Source organism: Aethalodelphis obliquidens, unplaced genomic scaffold (genome assembly GCF_003676395.1).
Source record: "Aethalodelphis obliquidens isolate GAN/ISIS:26980383/991018 unplaced genomic scaffold, ASM367639v1 scaffold31, whole genome shotgun sequence".
Classification (NCBI taxonomy): Eukaryota; Metazoa; Chordata; class Mammalia; order Artiodactyla; family Delphinidae; genus Aethalodelphis; species Aethalodelphis obliquidens.
In genome coordinates, this window is record NW_020837975.1 from 6893342 (window position 1) to 6907116 (window position 13775).

Here is a 13775-nt window from a genome sequence, read left to right on the forward strand (position 1 = left end):
AGCAGAGGAGGCCTCTGACTGAGGGATGGCTCGGGGCTCCAGGTGAGAAACGAAGGTCCCATGGAATCCCAGACGGATCAGAACTTAATGAGGGCTTCCCTGGTGGTGCAGTGCTTAAGAATCTGCCTGCCAATGCAAGGGACACAGGTTTGAGCCCTGGCCCAGGAAGATCCCACATGCCACGGAGCAACTAAGCCCGTGTGCCACAACTACTGAGCCTGAGCTCTAGAGCCTGCAAACCACAACTACTGAGCCCACGTGCCACAACTACTGAAGCCTGCATGCCTAGAGCCCATGCTCTGCCACAAGAGAAGCCAGCACACCGCAACAAAGAGTAGCCCCCGCTCACCACAACTAGAGAAAGCTGGCACACAGCAACAAAGACCCAACACAGCCAAAAATAAATACATAAACAAGTAAATTTATAAAAAAACGAAAAAAAGAACTTAATGAGACTGAGAAAAGTAAGTTTTGGGGGAGATCAGAGATGGGAAAAGCACTTTGAAAAGTGAAAAGAGGGCATTCCCTGGTGGTCCAGGGGTTAGGACTCCAGGCTCTCACTGCCGAGGGCTGGGGTTCAATCCCTGGTCAGGGAACTAAGATCCTGCAAGCTGTGCAGTGCAGCCAAAAAAAAAAAAAAGAAAGAAAAAGTAAAAGAAAAAAAAAGTGAAAGTGAAAAGAACTATGAAAATGGGAGAAAGTCTTAGTCTCTGGACAAGGGCACAAAACAATAAGAGAGGGAGATGGGGAGGGGGGTTAGTTTAGCTTTGATGAATGCTAAGTTTTGCAGTCTGAAAATCTAGAAGGAAGCTAGTTTAATTTTAGGAAGCATGGAAGTTCTGTGTCAGTTTCCAAAATAACATTTTATTTTGGATTACACATGGGCAAGGGATGTGTGTGCATGTGTGTGTGTGTGTGTGTGTGTGTGTGCTTTCCACTCTCATTTTTTTCAGGGCTTGGGGCTGCTAAGGTTTTAATTCAATGCTAGGCATACCTCAACTTCAAATGGAATAAGCCCAGCTCTTCTGCTCCATCACCCCCTCTCCCCACCACCTACCCCCTCTCTCTATCATCTGCCTCATCAGGTCTCCCCCTCCAAGACCCACCCCACGACGGCCCCAAACCGGTCCAGCTTCTGTGAACCTCCAGTCTCCAGCCTCTCTGCGCACTTTGAATTATGACCCCATCACCTGTGAATACCTGTGTCCTTCCTGCTCTTGCCATCCTCCACCAAATACCCGGCTGCCAAGGGACATTGAGTGTCCCGTGTTTTGGACTTCACTGCCTTTTCAAAACTTACCCCTCCTGGGCTCCATTCCATCTACACCAAAGCCCCGGATGACACATGTATAGTAGGGGAGGGGCAGATATTCTAGTCTTTCCATCCTAGATTGCACTTTAAGACACTCTTGGGGAATTAGCCTCTCACAGAAAGAATGTTCTGTCTGGGACTTCCCTGGTGGTCCAGTGGTTACGACTCTGCACTCCCAACGCAAGGGGCACAGGTTCAGGGAGCTAAGATCCCGCATGCTACACTGTACAGCCAAAAAAAAAAAAAAAAAGTTCTGTCTAACAGGGGAATTTCGTAGCACTGGAGGAGACCAAAAGGGAGAGATTTATTATCACTAACATGTAGTTAGTGATAATATAATCGACACCAATAACTGCACAACTGTTAGGTTCCAGGCACGATGCTAGGTGCATTACATTCTTTATCTAATTCCAACAACCCTATGAGGCAAGTGTAATTATCATCATAATAAAGACAACAAAATTAACTGAGTACTTACATGCTAAGCAGCTCACCTGGAGTGTCTTGTATAATACATAACCTGTGAGGTAGGTGCTATTGCTGCTCCATTTTCCAAATGAGGGAACCAAGACATAGATCAGCTAAGTAAGTTGTCACACAGCTATTAAAATAAGGGGTCTGAAAAATAAAATAAATAAAATAAGGGGTCTGAACCTCAGAGAGGTTAAGTAACATGCCCATCTTTACCCAGCAAACAAGCAACGGAGAAAACCCTGTGTTTTCCCCACTACATGCTCACCATGCCTCCTCCTGGGGCAATGGAAAATGCCAGGTTGAGGTGAGGGCAGCTGGGACCAAGAACTGCTGGGGTGGAGATAGGGGTGGGACTTCGTCAGCTCCAGACATCAGCATACCCCTGACACAGAGGGTGTCCAGAAATGCTCCAGGACCCCAACTCCAGACACCTGCCGAAAGTCCCTGGGTTTGCTGGCCTCTCCCAGTAATCCTTCCCTGCCTCCTGCCCATCTGGCTCATTAGAATCACAGCTATTGTTCAGCACCCCATTGGAATGCTGCCTCCTCCAGGAAGCCTCCTGGATGGCTTTAACCCAGAGCCATCTGAACTTCTCCGGAACATTGTCCACTCACTTGGCTGTCCTGTTCATCCTTGGGGTAGGTACTGCCATCTGGCCTCCCCCACCAGGTACTGAGTTCCTTTAGACTCTAACGCCTAACACATGATCAGTGCTCAGAGAATTCTTTTTGAAGGAATACATGCTGCACTGGGGACTCCCCTGGGTCACTGGGGTCATGAATTTCAGTGCCACTGGTGAGGGGTGATGGAGAGGGAGGGTAGGAAATACAAATGCGTGACAAACCCAGGTGCAGAGATGAGGGAGTGGTGAGCTCTGTGGCAAACTAGAGCCTGCATGCTCCCGAGGGGCTTACCATCACATTCAGGTGCGCCCACTCCCCGCAGATGGCCGGGACCTATTCTCGCCCTGACCACCCTCACTTCCTTTCCCTTTCTCTAGCTTTATTTTCCTACTCTGTGCATATCGCTTTAAATCATACACTACATACTACTTATCATATTTAACACGTCTCCCCTCACAATGTGAAGTACCTAAGGGCAGAGATTTTGCTTTTTTTTTCCCCCTGATGGTTAGCATTTTTTAGCAATAAAGTATTTTCGAGTAATTTTTATTGGAGTATAGTTGATCTACAATGTTGTGTTAGTTTCTGCTGTACAACAAAGTGAATCAGTTATACATATAGATATATCCACTTTTTTTTAAGATTCTTTTCCCATATGGGTCATTACGGAGTATTGAGTAGAGTTCCCTGTGCTCCACGGTAGGTTCTTATTAGTTACCTATTTTAGATAGTAATGTGTACATGTCAATCCCAATCTCCCAATTTACCCGCCCCCCCGCCCCCATTTTGTCTGCTTTGTACTCTGGTACAGTCCAACCTCTCATCAGTGCCCTGCACAATACACAGGTGTTGAATAAATCCTATTTATAAATCCAAGACAGTTCTTTGCAAGTCTGCAGTGAACAGAGCTGCCCCAGGGCCCGCTGCAGTGTCCAGGCTTCCGGAAGCATTCAGGGTTCAAGGCAGGAAGGGTGAAGGCTTTGGGGGTCACAACGAACGAGCCCCGCAAAGAGCCCTCAGGAGGTGGCCTGGTCTGTCTTGGTGACAGCAGGGCCAACTAGAAGCAGGGCAGGAGGGTTAGTGCCTACCCTGGGGTCAATGGGGCATTTCTGGGCGAAGCTGATGTGGGGTGGGGGGGGGTTATGGGTGGGATGGTGGTGGAGGAGGGGCACTCACTCCAGAGCACCCCCCACCCCCCCGCCAAACACACACACTAGCGCCAGACGTACCCACCATACACGCCCCCGCATGTACCAGAAGACGCAGGATTAAGAGAGGGCAGAAACAGATGGGGCCGGAAGAATGTCCTAAAAAGTAGGGAAAGGGCAAAGAGGGGGAGGGGAGAGACACCCCGGAGTCTACGGTGCTCCCGCTGGAGGGCTGGGAAGGAGGGTGCAAGGGAGGTGCTCTCTGCACCCGCCCGCCGCAAAGCTCTTCTGCCTCCACACCACCGAGCACCCCCTCGGAGGAGGGCGCCGGCCTGCGAGTTGGGGGGTGCTGCGTGTCTCCCCCGACCCGCCCCCGCACCTCCTAAGCAGGTTGCAGCCGCCTCAGCAGCCGCAGCGCTTTCACCTGCGCAGCCCTGCGCCGCGCCGCCATTGGCTCGCTAAAAATGCCTCGCTAATCTGCGCCCATCTGTGCGCGCCTCCTCCCTCCGCCTCCTCCTCCTCCTCGGCTCTGACCTTCCTCCTTAGCGCAGCCCCTGCGAGATCTGGAGGGACGCGGTGGCGGCGACGGCGGCGCAGCCTCTCTTCCCCCGGGAAGTCGTCCGGGCTTGAGGCCGGGTCCCCGACGCCCCGTTTGGCCCCGCGGCGCCGCGGATGGTGCCGGGCGCGCCTGCCCCCAGGTAGGAGGCCTGGCCCTTGGCTATAGGGTGGGGAGGGAGGGCTCCAGTCAGGGGGTGCGTGTGTGCGGTGGGCGCAGAGACTGACAGGGGAGAATTGGACAGTTACTTGAAGAGAGGTGAGCGCGCGGCCGGGGGTGCTTTGCAAACGCCGGGGTTCGCGGGCATCACCCGGGTAGTATCAGGGTATCCCTAAGCTGGGCCCCCTGGGAGAGGGACCTGGCGGAGACCTTTACCTGGGGGAAAACGCAAGAAATAGGTTCCTTGGGAAGGTGGGACGCACGCCCTGGGTCCTGTCCGAGTCTCTGGCCTGGCTTGTTCCGGTACCAGCAGGGTGGGTCGGCTGATGCCAGCTTGGTGCGTAGGCTATTTGTGGACCAGAGTGGGCTGGGGAGAAGCACAGCAGCTGATGCGTGCCCTACGTCCTGTCCGGTTTACAATTAAAGGTATTTTCTTCTGTCCGTCTACCCCTTCCCCCACAGTTGGATGGGAGGGGGGAAGAGGAACAGGAGGTGACGATGAATGGCCCGCAGATGCAGCAGAAGCCAGGGTCTGTCTGGCACTGCCCTCCTCCCCACCCCCGGGCCACTTGCTGCCTGTTAGAACTCTCTCCCCTCCTTATTTTTGCTTTAGGGGAGGCCATGAAGAGATTAAAAGGTCATCAGGGCGTGAGAGACACAGAGACAAACCACAGAGCTTGGCCAGACCAAATTTCAAGCGCCAGCTGCCCCCCACACTCCACTGCCCAGCTCTGCACCCCACGTGCAGTGACACACATGGATGCTTTTCTCTGGGCACAACCATAAATAACTCACGTTGTCCCCGCTCTGGCATGGCGGGTGTGCAAACAGAACTGTCAGTGATTTTGGAGGTTCTATCCCTCACCCAGCTGGCCTTCCCATAACAGGTCCATAAGCCACTCACAAGCCCCCCCTCCAGGCAGCTTCCTGATACCCCAGGTGAGATCCTTGCCTCCTGCCCTGCATTCTCCAGCCTAGCCTGCCTGTGGCTTGGTTACTTATGCCTTGTCTGTCGACCACTGCACTGGAAGTGCTTTAGGGTAGGAATGTGTCTCATTTATCTGTCATCGCCCCTGTACCTGACCAGGATCTGGCACCACGTAAATGTGGGATGAGTGAATGAATCAACCTGAACTCTGAGAAATAGCTGGCAACCTGAAGGAGGAGGGTGAGCCTATCGTGAGCTTTCCTCCCATCCCCCAGGACCGAAGAGCTACCAAAAACAGACACTCCCATTCAGGCCCTTCCTGGGCCTAGAAGTGATGCGCATCTATGGCATTCAGAGATAAACGTTGCAGTCCTGAGGGCTCCAAAGGGTCTTTTTGGGCCCCTGGTATGAGTCCCTGGTTGGTCCAGACTTGGTGGAAGGCCCTGGTGAAGGTCTGGCTTTCCTCAGGCCCCTGGGTTGGCACTTTTCTCCTGGGGTGCTAAGCTCACTCCAGGGTCTCTGTCTCTGTCCCAGCCCTTGGGAGGGTCCCGGTCAGCATCAGGGCGTCTGTGAGACCCAAGCCAGATCATCTTCAGCCTCTGAGGTCCTCATAGCGAGCTCTGAATAGACCTTAAGATTGTGTGGAGGAGTCGACCCAGGCCAGAAGAGGAGGCTGCCAGCAAGGGTTCTGGCCCAGCCACAAGGCTCTGTCTGTGACAGGGACCTCCTCAGAGCTTCCCCAGCCCTTGTTGCTCCTTTGACAGCCATGCTGATAAAATATCTGCAAGATGTTCTTATTCTTATCTCACAGAGGGGCAGACTGAGGCCCAGAGAGGGTCAGCAGCAGAGCCAGGGCCAGCACTCAGCTCCTGGCCCCAAGTCCAGTGTTCTCTCCACTGGGCTCGAGGGAGCTGGGGTGAGGCCCCAGACCCAGGTCAGAGTGTCTAGTTGTCCTCAGTCCCGTCTGGCTCTGTCCTGGCCCCTAGTAATGGAGAGTAAGGGCGTGTTGCTTCAGGGCTAGTGGGGGGAGGTGGAGGATGGTTAGGTTAGTGCCTGCAAGTGGTTGGCCCTGGTGGCCTTTCGGGGAGGGATACAGTAAAAACAGTAGAAACTAACAGTGCACAGCATCTGCCACGTGTCAGAAGGAAACTATTTTTCGTGAATGGAGTCATTCAGTCTTCACATTAGCCCAATGAGGTAGGTACTGTTACCCCCATTTTACAAATGAGGAGACTGAGGCACAGAGAGGTCATCTATCCAAGGTCACACGGTTTGAAATTGGAGGAGCTAGGATTTGAGCCTAGACTCCAGAGTCCTTCATTCCCTAATACATTCCCTAATGCAAGAGCAAGAGGGCTGTGGACCTTACTGCTGAATGGCTCATCTCTGTGGAGACACAGGTTTCAGGTACTCTGTGGCTAAAGTCCCCACATGTTAGGTAGCGTGTGCATGATTGTGACTGTGATGGTTTCGGATGCCCAGAATAATAACACCCATAGTAGTGGGGCTCTTTGGGCACCTACTGTGTGGCAGGCAGAAATCTTTATAAGATGCACATCTGAGTCTGTCACTCCCCTGCCCTGCATCCTTCATTGGCTCCCCATTGCCCTGAGCACAAAGTGCAGTCTCCCTCCTGTGGCCCCGCTGCCCTCCGCAAGCCTGGGTTTCCTCTCCCTTCTCACCCCACCTCTGCCCTCAGCTGCTCTGAACTTTCAGTTCCTCAAATAAATCACACTTCTCTCACCTGCAGGCCTTTGCACAGGCTGATCGCCTGCCTAAAACACGCTCCCTCCCCCCTCCTCCCTACCCATTCCTCCTCACCCTCAGGAGTCTGCTGAAACTTTTCTTCCTTCCAGAAGCTTCCATGAATTCCTCCTCCCCACACTTAGCTCACCTCACCTCACACAATATCCTCTCTGGCTTTTCATTCCTCGCACCCACCCCCAGCTGTGGAGTCCTTGGGGGCAGGGTCTGTGTCCTGTTCCCAGAGTCCCCAGTGCCTAGCACACAGTAGCCTAGCTCCTACTTGTGGGATGAGTTAGCAAATATTGGTCCCCCTCATACACTTTCTCTCCTCACCAATTTCAGGACTTTTTAGCATTCTCCTCCCAAGAGGAGCTAAGGACCCCTTCAGAATTTGCCTATAACACCCCCAGCAAGGATGGGCTGGTGGTGGAAAGCCTTCAGTGGAGAAGTGAAACTGCTTGTGGGCCTGGCAGGACAGGGGAGGCATTGGGGTGGGAGTTGGCTGATCTGGGGGAAGTCCTCCCTGGGGAAGCAGGTACGAGGGAGGGGGGAGGAGTGGGCGAGTCAGATAGGAGGAGGGCTGCTTGGTTTGGTTTTACATTTTTCTTAAAGAAAAAAAAGGCTTTTATTATTATTATTTTTTTTTACATCTTTATTAGAGTATAATTGCTTTACAATGGTTATTGGGTTTTTTTTAATTACCAAAGTAATATGTGCCTGTGTGGAAAATCTAGAATGTACTGGAAAGCCAAATTAGAAAAAACTATTAGCTAGCACCAGACCTACCCACTTGTGGGCACTTTGTGGCCGGTTTCTAGCCAGGGACCCGTGGACCGGAAGGGGGAGGTGGGGACTGGGGTCTGGTGGGGCAGGTGAGGGTCCCAGGACTGGGACTTATGCGGGCAGGGGAGTGGTCCTCGGACCTGTGCATAGCAGAGGAAGGAAGCAGAACGGGTGGAAAGAGAAGTGGAGTTCTGGGAATTCCCTGGTGGCCCAGTGGTTAGGACTCCACGCTTCCACTGCAGGGGGCATGGGTTCAGTCCCTGGTTGGGGAACCAAGATCCTGCATGCCATGCAGCGTGGCCAAACTAACTAACTAACTAACTAACTAAATAGATAGATAGATAGATTTTTAAAAAGTGGAGCTCTGATGCAGGCTCAAAAGGGAACCCCAGGGCGCTCTGGAGCTGGAGGGGCCCTTCCCAGTCGCTTTGGAATGGTTGGGCCTTAGGACCTCAGCATCCTTTCAGCACTGGGTGTGGCCCACAGTGTGCCCTTAGGCAGGTGGCTCTGCAGCAGCTGCCATCCCTGAAGGGGCTGCCAGCTGAGGGTCATGTGCTGACTGCACCCCCAACAGAAAGGATGGGTAGGAAGGCGGGAGATGGGCCGAATGGAGAAGACCAGCAGGAAGCTGGCCCCAGATAGCTCTGGGGAGACAGGAACTCTAATGCCAAGGAAGTTGGTGGGGCATCTCTGGGTGGGGAGCCTGTCAGTGGGAGTTGGGGGATGCCTGTGGAGACCTCGAGCTTGGGTGTGGGGGTAGCAGGATGCCTAAAGACTGGGAGGGCAGAGGGGGCCTCAGCTCCTATTTATTTATTTAAAATTGAGAATTATGTGGGGTGTTTTTTTTGCATTTAATATTCGTTTGTTTGTTTGCCCCCAGTCTTAGTTGCAGTACGTGTGCTGCTTAGTTGCTGCTCGCCGGCTCCTTAGTTGTGGCATGCTGGCTCCTTACTTGTGGCATGCAAACTCTTAGTTGCAGCATGCATGTGGGATCTAGTTCCCTGACCAGGGATGGAACCTGGGCCCCCTGCATTGGGAGCACGGAGTCTTAACCACTGCGCCACAAGGGAAGTCCCTTGGCTCCTATTCTAAAATTACTTGAGACTTCTCTGGCCGTCTGGTGGTTAAGACTCTGTGCTCCCAATGCAGGGGGCTTAGGTTCGATCCCTGGTCGGGGAACTAAGATCCCACAAGGCATGTGGCGTGGCCAAAAAAATAAAAATTACTTGATATTGGGACACTCCTGGTGGCGTGGTGATTAAGAATCGGCCTTCCAATGCAGGGGACACAGGTTCGATCCCTGGTCTGGGAAGATCCCACATGCTGCGGAGCAACTAAGCCCGTGTGCCATAACTACTGAGCCTGCACTCTAGAGCCCACGAGCCACAACTACTGAGCCCGTGTGCCACAGCTACTGAAGCCCGCTCGCCTAGAGCCTGTGCTCCGCAACAAGAGAAGCCACCGCAATGAGAAGCCCACGTACCGCAATGAAGAGTAGCCCCTGCTTGCTGCAACTAGAGAAAGCCCGTGCGCAGCAACAAAGACCCAACGCAGCCAAAAATAAATAAATAAAATATAAATAAATTTATGAAAAAAATTAAAAATTACTTGATATTTAAATACTGGGTGGAGGCTGTGGTCGGCTTGCCAGATTTTCAGATAACCAACAAATTTGGTGGTTATCTGAAATTTTTTTTTTAGTATAAGTATATCCCAAATAGTGCATGGGACATAGTTGTACTAAAATTTTTTTTTTAATATTTATTTATTGGGAGAGCAGAGTCCCAACCATGTTGTTTATCTGAAAGTCAGATTTAACTGAGTGTCCTATATTTTCATTTGTTAAATCTGGCTACCCTAGACTGGGCTGGGGGGCTGGGGGGCTGGGGGGAGGGGGAGAGAGAGAGGGAGGGAGCCTAGGGGTCCTAATTTTCTCTTCTTTAGTTTTGGGGGAAAGGTCAATGGATACTTGTTTGAAGTTTACAGTTTAAAAAAATTAACATGTCCATTATTAGAAATGAATGAGATTTTTAAAATTTTACATCTATAAATGTTTGGACCTGTAAAATCATTTTTAATTAATTAAATTTTGGCTGCGTTGGGTCTTCGTTGCTGCATGCGGGCTTTCTCTAGTTGCAGCAAGCGGGCTCAGTAGTTGAGGTGCATGGGCTGTAGAGTGCAGGCTCAGTAGTTGTGGCCCATGGGCTTTGTTGCGGTGCATGGGCTTCTCATTGCGGTGGCTTCTCTTGTTGCGAAGCATGGGCTGTAGGCGGGCGGGCTTCAGTATTTGCAGCACGTGGGCTCAGTAGTTGAGGTGCATGGGCTGTAGAGCGCAGGCTCAGTAGTTGTGGCCCACGGGCTTAGTTGCTCCATGGCACGTGGGATCTTCCCGGATCGGGGTTTGAACCCGTGTCCCCTGCATTGGCAGGCGGATTCTTAACCACTGTGCCACCAGGGAAGTCCCTGCACCTGTAAAATTTTGCATTTGTTTCTGTTCAGTGTCCAGAGAGTAACTCCCCATTTGTGGATTTTGGCTCCCCAGTGCTGCTCAGAAATAATAAACCGATCCATCCCATTATTTATTCAGGAGGGACAAAGGAGATTTGATGATCAAGGGTGGAGTCACTAAATAAGACTAATCCATTGTGGAAATGAAAGTCATCATCGTAATAAAGCTCTTAGGTGGCAGAGGGTGTGGGAAACTGGAACTCTCCCATCAGCTGGAGGATAGGTCGGCACTACCTCTTTGGCAGTAGCCACCAAAGTTTTAACCCGGCAGTTCCACGTCCCAGGATTTCTCCTACAGGCACCCCCTTAGTAGGATACAGAGAGCTGGGTGGAATGGTCTGTGTGGCAAAACTAAACGTCCGTCAGGAGGGCTGGTGACATGTTAGGACCTCGCGAGATGCTGTGACTTTGGCAGCTGTTCATTCTTTCATTTGGTCAGTGAATGTGGACTGAATGTTTTCTGTGTGCTGGGGACCCAGAGAAAAGAATGGGCAGAGCTTAATATCAGGGTGGAAAGATGGTCAGAACATATTGGCAAGTCAAAGCAAGTAGCTTTGTAGAACAATGTGTATAGTATGATCCCACTTAACGAAATATACATATGTATGTTGTGTTCACATTTGCGTAAAAATGTCGAGAAGGCTGCACACCTGATGGTTATTAGAGCTTATCTCTGGGGCAGGTATTGGGAGGTCAAATGCCAGGCAAGAGGGGGAATATTTCCTCTTTATTTTAGTGCCCTGTGCTGTTTGCGTTTTTTTCTTTTTTTTAATAAATTTATTTATTTATTTATTTTTGGTGGTGTTGGGTCTTTGCTGCTGTGCGCGGGCTTTCTCTAGTTGCGGACAGTGGGGGCTACTCTTTGTTGCGGTGCGCGGGCCTCCCACTGCTGCGGCTTCTCTTATTGCAGAGCACGGGCTCTAGGCGCACGGGCTTCAGTAGTTGTGGCATGAGGGCTCAGTAGTTGTGGCTCTCGGGCTCTAGAGCACAGGCTCAGTAGCTGTGGCTCACGGGCCCAGCTGCTCCGCGGCATGTGGGATCCTCCCGGACCAGGGCTCGAACCCGTGTCTCCTGCACAGGCAGGCGGATTCCCAACCACTGAGCCACCAGGGAAGTCCCTGTTTGCGTTTTATACAACAAACATCATTGCTCCTACAAAACGTCATTAAAACTCTACTTCATAATACCTGGGATTTTTCTTGGAAATCTAAAAAAAGTGAGCGTTTGAATTGCACTCCCCTCAAATGCAAATTTGATGCCATTTGAGTCGGATGCTGCCACTTGGGTTTGAAGAGTTTTTATTTGTGGCTGGTTTCTCACTGGTTTCCTCATGGGCTTGTTTCTCCTCTCCTTCCTCCTCCCAATCCTGGGGTGGATGAAAACTGGTGGGATGGGAAAGGAGTTAAATGTGGGTATCAGGAGGGCACAGAGAAGGGAGGCAGGCCCTGGACAGCAGTGCCAGGGGGCCTGAGGGGGCCGAGATCCTCTGACCTGTGCCAGGCACTGTTCTATTTATTCATGTTTATTAACTCATTTAGTCATCTCAGTAACTTTATGAGGTTATCCCATTTTACAGATGTGGAAACTGAGGTTAAGTGACTTGACTGAGGTCACACTGGCTGGCAAGTAAGTGGCTGAGGTAGGATTCACACCCATGCAGTCTGGATCTGGAGGCTGTGCTCTTAACCTGGAGGCCACAGCCCTTCTCGTTAGGGGGTGGAGATGACCACGCTCAGAGAAGAGAGTCCTTGGCAGGCCCTGCTCCCTAAGGCTGGGGGTGATTGATCATGGCAGGTCTTCGGCAGGAGTAGACCTGGAGGGAAAAGATGGTAGACCCAGAGCGGTGGACACTGGGGCAGGGGAGGAATCAGCACAGGAACCCAAAGGAAGAAGTGGGAGGTGGGGCTGGTGGGGCAGGTGCTGGATAGTTTAGGTGATTGGCCTCATTGGCCTGGCTGGGGCAGGTGGCCCAGGGCTCTCCCTGCTCCTTGCAGGGCCTGGCAGAGGCCCAGCACCCCTAGGCCCACTCTGCCCCACGTGGGCCTTCTCTGGGGCCACACACCCTATCCCTGGCCTGCCTGTGTCCAGCCTTGACTGGCCTCCCGAGAGGAGAGACAGCTGAGGTGGGGCAGGAGCCAGGGCTGGGTGTCCGGAGGCCCAGGGTGAGGTCCTGTACCTGACACTGACATACGGAGGGGCCTTGGGACATTCAACACCCCCCACCCTTGGACTTGGTTTCCTCCTCTTTTATTTTTAAACTTTTTATCATGGAAAAATATAAGCATTTACAAAAGCAGAGGGAATAGTGTAATAAACCATCGTGTACCTACCACTCAGCTTCAAATGCTGTCAACTCATGGCCAGTCTGTTGTACCCCCCGCCCTGGAATAATTCAAATCCCAGGCACCATTTCATCATAAGTATATCAAGATATATCTCTAAAAGATGAGGACTTTTCCTAACATCATCACAATCCCATCATCACACCTAAGAAGAAACCATTTCTTTATATCATCAAATATGCATTCACATTCCCAGCTGTCACAGACATGTCTTTTTTTTACATCTAGTTTGACTCAAGATCCAAATCAGGTCCACACACAGTGTGATTGGTTGATAAGTCTTAGTCTCTATTAATCCATACTTTCCCCCCTCCATCCTTTTCTTTGTCCTTGGCAATTTACCTGTTGGAGAAGCCAGGTGGTTTGTCTCATAGGATTTCCCACAGTCTGGATTTTGTGGATTGCATCCCCACGGTGCAGTTTAACATGTTCCTCTGTCCCCTCTGTAAATTGGTAGTTGGGTTCATCCCTCTTCTGACCCTTCCTTGTGCAGTCACCCATAAATCCTCCAGCTCTATCTTCAAGACACCCAGAATCCCACCACTTCTCACCACCTACACTGCTGCCCTCCCTCTAAGCCCCGACCATTTCTCTCCTGGATCATTGCAGCAGCCTCTAACTGGTCTCCGTGCACCCCCCTTGCCCCAGCAGCCAAAGAGATCCTTATAAAACCTAAATGTGATCATATCCCTCCTCTGCTCAAAACTTCAATGACTCCCTCTTATTTGGAATAAAACCTAAAGTCCTATAACAGGTCCTACAAGGCCCTATGTGATCTGGCTGTCCAGTACCTCTGACCTCATGTCATGTCATTCCCTCTTCACTGGGCTCCTAGCCATTTTTTGGGCATATCAAATATCCTCCTGCCTCAGGGCCTTTGCACTGCTCTTCCCTGTGCCTGGCCTCAGAGGTCCACGTGGCACATCCCTGCACATGTCATCTCCTCAGAGAGGCCTTCCCAGAGCACCTCATCTAAAACAGCCCCGTTATTCTCCATCCCCTGACCCTGCTCTCTTTTCCATCATAGCACTTATGCATCCCTCGTGTTAGAGTCTCGTTAGTTTCTGGTCTGTCTCCCCTACCTGCCTGTGAGTCCCATGAGGGCAGGGCGGCTCGACTCTGCCCACAGAGCAGACCTCCTCTGCCACTTAGATCCCTCCCTGTCAGCTCCTCTCCTTCCAGCATTTCCTGGAAAA

General features: G+C 51.6%; 1 protein-coding gene across 1 annotated transcript in view; it reads left to right on the plus strand.

Moving 5' to 3' along the window:
- Nucleotides 1–4006: 4006 nt before the first annotated feature.
- Nucleotides 4007–13775, plus strand: part of PACSIN1 (protein kinase C and casein kinase substrate in neurons 1) — a 63741-nt gene continuing 53972 nt past the window's right edge. The window contains exon 1 of the mRNA XM_027127007.1: nt 4007–4255. The gene's annotated coding sequence lies outside the window, so the exon portion shown is untranslated. The remainder of the gene's footprint in view (nt 4256–13775) is intronic.